Here is a 6,479-nt window from a genome sequence, read left to right as displayed (position 1 = left end):
CGAGACTCTTCCCCACTTTTTCTTCTATTAGTTTGAGTGTATCTGGTTTGATATGGAGGCCCTTGATCCACTTGGACTTAAGCTTTGTACAGGGCAATAAGAATGGATCGATTTGCATTCTTCTACATGCTGACCTCCAGTTGAACCAGCACCATTTGCTGAAAATGCTATCTTTTTTTCTATTGGATGGCTTTGGCTTCTTTGTCAAAAATCCAGTGATCATAGGCGTGTGGGTTCATTTCTGGGTCTTCAATTCTAAGGGAGGAACCTTTCTAAGGAGGCTCTAATAAGCCCTGGAGGGACCTTGTTTTATAAAGAATAAGAAGTTTAGGCCAAACATGTTTATAAGCCTACTGGACACCTTTGACATTGTCTAGCAATTGGAGCTCTTTGAACTCAATGATAACCTCATTATGCCTGTATGTTAAGAACAGTGAGGGGTAGTACCTTGAACATGATTTCAAAAGGGGTGAGTCCCGTCTGGTAAGGCAGTTTCATACCTGGTAGAAAGTGAAGAAAAGGAAAGTTAACTTAGTCATTGCCAGTCTCCTAGGTCAATTTAGTTAAGGTCTCTTTTAGGGTTTTTTTTTCTTTCTACATGTCCTGAACTTTGGAGTCTATATGCGCAATAAAGTTTCTAATTAATCTCCAGAATATTGGCTAGTCTCTGACTTATGTGGGACACAACAGCTGGTCTGCTGTCTGACCCTATCATCTGAAGAAGTCTATACTTTGGCAGTATGTTCTCTATGAGCGTCTTTGTCACTGTGGATGTAGTTTTATGTTTAGTGGGAAAAGCCTCAGTCCAACCTGAAAAGGTATCTATAAACATCAATAAATATTTATATCTAAATTTTCTGGTTTTACCTCTGTGAAGTCTATCTTTCAGTAGACCCTGGCTTTTGTGCCTGTACTGGAAAGCCTCAGTTGAGCAAATGCCTCCATGAGATCCAGCTGTGAGGCATTTTCTTAACTAGTGATCAATTAGGAGGGAAGGCCCAGCCTATTGTGGGTGTTCTTGGATTCTATAAGAAAGCGAGCTGAGCAAGCCAGGGGAAGCAAGCCAGTAAGTAACATCCCTCCATGGCATCTGCATCAGTTCCTGCTTCCTGACCTGCTTGAGTTCCAGTCCTGACTTCCTTTGGTGAACAGCAATGTAGAAGTGTAAGGTGAATAAACCCTTTCCTCCCCAACTTACGTCTTGGTCATGACATTTGTGCAGGAATAGAAACCCTGACTAAGACAGTGCCTCAGAACCTATTATTGGGGTTCTTCTTGTTAGTCTCCCATTAGTTATCTGGCAGGCTTTCCAGTTCTTGACAATCTCAGTTATCTTTGAGTTGGCATCTCTAATCTTGATATTAGCAAAACCTGTATTCTCCAGATGCCCATGTGGGAAGAGCAGTAGATCTTCTGAAGTATGTGTAGTCCCATTTCTTCTGGCACAATGGGTTTGTAATCTGCTGTTCTCTACCATCTGTCATAACACTGGGACACAGGCAAATTCCCAGATTATGTCACCTTTTGAATACTTAGGGTAGTCAGGGATTACAGGATGCCCCAGATCCAAGGATGTCAAGGGCATGAGAGGTCCGATTTCTAGGGCAGCATGTTGGGCTGTTTTATCCATCCTATTGCCTTCTGAAACTGGATCCTTCCCTGTCTGGTGTCTCAAGCAGTGCATGATGGCTAGCTTTTTAGGCCCCCATACAGCCAGCCCTTAGCAGGGAGAGGATTTCCTTTTTACTTTTGATAGTCTTTCTTTCTGCCATCAGAAGGCTTCTTTCCTTATAAATAGGCCCACGGACATGAGCGGTAGCAAAGGGATCTTGTCTTTTCTCAGCTCCAATGCCTTGCTTAGAGCTACCAGTTTAGCTTTAAGGGTGGACATTCTTGCCGGGAGTGGCTCTGCCCAAACCATCTTGGTGTTTGAGACCACAGCTGTCCCAGCATATCTCTGCCTATCCTGAATGAAGCCATCTGAAGATCTGGTGTGGTCCCATGGATGTGGGCCAAAATGTCTTGAGTAGTCATACAGTGGCCCATCGAGGTCTGGGTCAGGCAGCATGGTATCTGGGTTCAGGGCAGTTGGGGCCTGAAAGGTTATCCTGGGGGAGGCAAGTGGGGGACTTAAGAGGAGAGGCTGGTAATGAGTCCTTCTGGCATTGGTGATAGTCAAGCTTTGGCCCAGTAACAGTTTGTCAGCATCCTTAACCAGGTAGGCTGTCGTTGTGATGAAGTGCAAACAGGGAGCCCAGCTGCTGGTAACTGGGTCTAATTTCTTTGACAGGTCTAATTTTCTTTGCCTGTGCCAGGGCCCTGATCTCTTGTCCATGAACAGTCGGAAGGGCTTAGTCACTTCTGCCAATCCCAAAACTGATGTAGACATGTCTTTCTGGCCTTGGAGAGCCACTTTTGACCTCTTAATATAAATCCCCTGGATCTAGGGAGTTCACCTGTGACTGGCAGAATAGGGCTCTTTAGTGGAGGCTTGATAGTCCAAATTTCTCAGGGTCTCCAAGAGGTCTTGGATCTCTTTTAGACACTTTTGTTTGTTTTCTGCTGTCACAAGGAGGTTATTTATAAACTGTTGAAGAGACTGCTATGTTTAGTAAGACAGAATGTTAAGCTCTATTATTAAAGAGGAAGCTGGTAGGTTTCTCTTTTATTTTTAGGCTTACCTTGGACATCTTTTAAGACCATGGTTTGAATAGGCTTTTTTTTTTTTGGTGTATTTCCTGGCCCAGTGGCTCTCTGCTTTACAATAATAAGTTAATTGGTCCTTTTCTAAGTGGGGCCCTTTTCGGTCCTTAGGGTCCCCCTTACCTCTTTTTGTAGAAGCCATTTGTTTTAGATGTTTTCTACACAGGTAGGCCACTGGCCTGGCACCAGGGCCCGAGTAAGCACATTCATTTCTAGAAGCCATTTGTTTCAGACATCTCCCTCTTTTCTCTTAGTCCTTGAACCTGTCCCTGATCTCTGGTGCTGCCTGGCTAATAAAGGCTTGAGCTACCAATGCTTTCCCTTACTTTGGCCAAATTAATGGCTGTGAGACAGCCACTTTGAGACCTGTCAGTCAGAGCCTGGCGGTGAGACTTACAGTCTCTCCTTACCTTTAGCCTTGTTGAAGCCTTAATCTGGGCGGGTTTCCCCCAGGGCCAGGAGTCAGTTTTCTGGCCTCTGTCTGTGGTGAAGAAAACCCGCAAGACCTCTTTGCAACATCTCAAGTGGGTTGGTGGGTGAAAAGGAGTGTCTTTAAGAGAGTAATTAAATCTCTAGGGTTGTCTGAAAAATGGGGAGTTCTGAGTTCTCCAGCAGAAAAGGGTCACTAGTGCCAAAGAGCCAGGAGTGAGGAGGCTGGTTTTCTAGATCACCACGAGGCCCTGCTGCCTGTGAGGACAGGCTGACAGACTCAGGCTCGGAAGGCGGAGCTGCCTGCCATTCTGCCTGAGGGGTTGAATAAGGTGGGGGTGGGAAAATAACATCTTCCTTTGCTCCTCCTTGGAGGACCCAGTAGAGGTATAGAGTAGGAGGAAACAGATGGTCTGGTGTCTCTTCCTTTATACCCTTGGGCTTTTTGCTAGCTGAGGCAAAAACTTCTGCCTGCTGTCTGGGGAGAAAAGGTTTAAGCTAAGAGGGCGGGGTGGGTGCTCTAGGCTGGACATCTATCAAAGTCAAAAGTCACCCTGTACAAGAAACACGAGAGTATACAACAGTTAGTTCTAATAGAATTTACAATGAACATGAATCCAAGTGGATCCGTAACCAGATGGTGGGCACTCAGGCACCCCACTCCGAATGAGACACTCAGGTCTCCCGATCAGATCCTGGAATGTCTTCCAGTCCCTGAGTGGCTGGCACTTCTAGTCAGTTGCATCGGACTACAGAATACCTTTAAGGCCTCTTTATAGAACAGAATTACAGTTGTGAGCACCACTTAGAATTTATGAACAAAGACCAGTGCTGCACAGACACAGACAAAATTACCTAGCCCTCATAAACACATGGACAGACTCACAGACTCCGGTGGACATTATCAGTATTGAAACCCTCAGGGTTGGGCCCTGAAGGCCTTGGGAATTCCTGGCCAAAGCACTGAAATGTTGTACCAGGAAGTGTTTGTGAATCCCAAAAGACCACTACGGAGCCATTTTCGATGTAATAGCATTAGGTCTCTTTATTACAGGCTCAGGCTTGGGCTCTCCTCTAACTCATTCCTGACACAGCAGGACAGGAAGGGAATGGAAGGCGGAGCACCTTTGAACCCTCAGCAGGACAAGTTTTTAATAGGAAAATGCTAGCAAGTGAGGTGGTGAGGGAAGGGGTGTCTGGTCTGACAAGCATCTAATAGAATGAGACTGGTGGGTGCTCTGAGGCAGGACCATTACAATCACAATGGTCTGAAAGTACATCTGAAACAATCAGACTAATCTTTGATTAACTGTTGCTAGGAAGTAGTTAGGGAGTAACTCTGGCCATGGGGTCCCTCCTGGTACCTGGGAGCATCTTGGGTTCTGTTGAAGGTCAAGTTCTCAGGTGTAGTTTTCTTTTTCTTTCTTTTTTAATATGGAGGCCAATCCCAAGATGGAGTAGATTTGACCTCTCACCACAGCCAGGCAAGAGATCTTATGTACACGATTTAACAGAAGTAATGATTTATTTTGTCTCCTGTATCATTGTCTTTAGTCCCAGGCTGCCTGGCTGATTCTGTTTCTGGGCCTGATGTGAAGCACAGGCCAGTGTGAGAAGGATATGTGACAGCAGAGATGTTCTGCTCACAGTGGTCAGGAAGCAAAGGGAGATGAAGCAAGGATTAGATCTTCCCAGGGCATGTCCCCACTGCCTTTCTTTTCCCAACTAGGCCCCAGCACATACTTTCCCCATATCTCAGTAACTTCATAATATCTACCAAGGGATTAAACAGATTAGATCAGAGTCCTCAGGATTAAATCATTTCTATAAAGCCCATCAATTGGCAACCAAAATACTAGTGCTTGATGGGGGAAAGCTTGCTACTCAAACAAGACACACATGGTTAGTAATCCTTCCCACTATATTTGTACTTAACTAGGAAGGTAGTGTGCATTAAACAGCTCGATTAAATTTTAAGGAGACACAGAATGGTTTTTCTCTCATAAATTTTTACAGGTTTTAGACTACATTTTCTTTAAAATAGGTCAACCATGTTATCCAATCAGCAATTGTATGCACCTCCTGCTTGTTTGTTTGTTTTTGGACAGGGTCTCAGTATATAGACTGGGCTGGCTTAGAACTTGCTATATAGAGCAGACTCCCCTCCATCTCACAAAGATTTATCTGCCTCTGTCTGGTGAGTGCTGGGACTTAAGGTGCTGATCACCAAGCCTGGCTTCTGTGTTCCTGTATTAGGCATTGGAACACAATGAAGAAGACAAAACTTTCTACCACGAAGTCAATCAAGAAATAAAGTGAATTTTGGAAATGCTAACTACATTTTAAGAGGGTCATTTTAATTTAGATATGGTTAGTATTTTAGAAGACATAAATCAAGTGACTTTGATGCACCATCAGAGAGATCCAAATGAAACAATAAGTAAAAACACATCTCATGAAGTGGGAATCGCCGGGTGTGATAGAGCACTCCTATGATCTTGATCCTGTGCTCAAGATGTACAGGTAGGTGAGTTTCAGTGAAGTTGAGGCTAGGTATGGCTGGATAGTGAGACCATCTCAAAAAAACCAAACCAAAATAGTGGAAACTGTCATTTATGCTAAGTACTATATGCCACATGCTGATCAACACCTGATTATTCATGGTACAAACCGCTCAATGCAGTAAAACAGTAAACATATGAAAAGAATTCTAAGATACTTGCCAGAGGGGTTGGGGATTTAGCTCAGTGCTTTAGCAAGCGCAAGGCCCTAGGTTCGGTCCCCAGCTCCAAAAATAAAAGATACTTGCCAGTAAGAACCAGGGCATATGCTGGGGGTGGCTGCTTTTATCCCAGGACTTGGAAGATGGACTGGGCCAGAAGGATCACTAAGAGCTCAAAGTTCTACCTAGGAAGGGTCACAGAGACAATGTATAAAAAAAGATTTAAAAAATGCTTCCACATTACATTTCAACTGTAACAGGCCCCCAGTTAGCACAACTGACTCCATGAGGAAAATACCATTCATTACATAGTGTGTTGATTATTCCTGCTTGTCAACTTGACTATATCTGGAAGGAACCACAATCCAGAAATGGAGGGCACACCTGTGATTCAGGTCTTGAGGCTAGAAGACACATGGATATCTTGAGGCATAGTGACTATGAAAAGCTTAGGTCCAGGCAAGGTAGTACACACCTCTAATCCCAGACAAACAGATCTCTGAATTCCAGGCCAGGCTGGGATAAGCCAAGTTCTGGATCCAGGAGTGGTGCTGCACACCTTTAATTTGCGCTATACTTTCTGCAGGAGGCCTATATAAGGACATTGGAAGAAGGAAGACTCACA

The sequence above is a fragment of the Rattus norvegicus genome, chromosome 18 (assembly GCF_021556685.1).
Source record: "Rattus norvegicus strain SHRSP/BbbUtx chromosome 18, alternate assembly SHRSP_T2T, whole genome shotgun sequence".
NCBI classification, from domain to species: Eukaryota; Metazoa; Chordata; class Mammalia; order Rodentia; family Muridae; genus Rattus; species Rattus norvegicus.
The sequence above is the reverse complement of the archived record's forward strand: the minus strand, read 5'-3'. Positions refer to the sequence as shown.